The sequence below is a fragment of the Pseudochaenichthys georgianus genome, chromosome 11, assembly GCF_902827115.2.
Source record: "Pseudochaenichthys georgianus chromosome 11, fPseGeo1.2, whole genome shotgun sequence".
Classification (NCBI taxonomy): domain Eukaryota; kingdom Metazoa; phylum Chordata; class Actinopteri; order Perciformes; family Channichthyidae; genus Pseudochaenichthys; species Pseudochaenichthys georgianus.
The window spans coordinates 7,511,638-7,512,788 of NC_047513.1; positions in this window are offsets into that span (position 1 = coordinate 7,511,638).

Here is a 1,151-nt window from a genome sequence, read left to right on the forward strand (position 1 = left end):
TATATAATAGTATTACATTATATTATATTTAAGATGCCTTTTAATTGCTTCGGGAACGTTTTTTATTTATTTGGACGCTGTGTGGTTCAAGTTACTGTAACAATGCATTGTATTTTATAAGTACATTTGTTTCTAAAAGGAAGTCCATGTACTAATAAAAGTATGGTATAAAGTTAATTGACTCAAGTACAAGTTTTTTCACCACCCTGTAGGCTACTTATCACAAAAGTACACTTTTGTGGTACTTTACTTGACTATTTCCATTTTATAATAACTCGTACTTTTTGTGAGCCAATATCTTTATCAAATACATGTATTTGATAACTTCAGTTACTCTAAAGAATAATATCGTTCAAATATAAGTCAACTAATAAATTATAATAACTTAAGCTACCGGGCTGTATTTAAAGTAGTTCAAATAAGCCCCACCTTTTCAAGATGCAACATTAAAGCAATGCTTATAATTATTAAAAAGTGCCATTATGTGGCCCATATATTCTGCAATGGGCTGTCTGCATAATAAGTTTCTTACTTTCACAATGTGGAACTGCTCATACTTTGTTATTAAGTGAGACCTTTAATGTATTTTACTTAAATAAGAGTATTTAAATGTTTTACAAAAAGTTGTACTTAATTCAATTAATTATATAACGTCTTCTGCTGAAATAAAAAATGTCAGTTTGCTGTGTAGTTCCTATTGTTACAAGGTGGTGTTGAAGCTTGCATCAGATTTTTTTGATGAGTGACCCGGATGTTCTTCTGACGAAACCGGTGTTTCACGGGAATCGTCGCCCCATCCTTTTTCGTACATAAATTAAATGAAAAAATGCTTTCATTTATGTATCTACCACATTACTATTGTCACTCTGTTAAAACTTCAATTTCTCCCGATCACCTAACTTATTTGAAACAACTTTAAATGTTTACGGCGCAATTCTTTTTTTCTTTTTTCGTTGTATTCGTGTCAACCATGTCAACAGAAGGATTTTACAACGGCTAGCTAAAGTTAGCTTATTAACTTAGCTAGCCGTTGCTTGTCTCACTTATGTAGACGCTTATGTAAATGTTTGCCTTAAATATGCCTTTTCTGACTGTAGCAACTTAGTGGCCTCGGTGTTTTTGCGTTTCAAAACATTATTTCTAATGTAAGA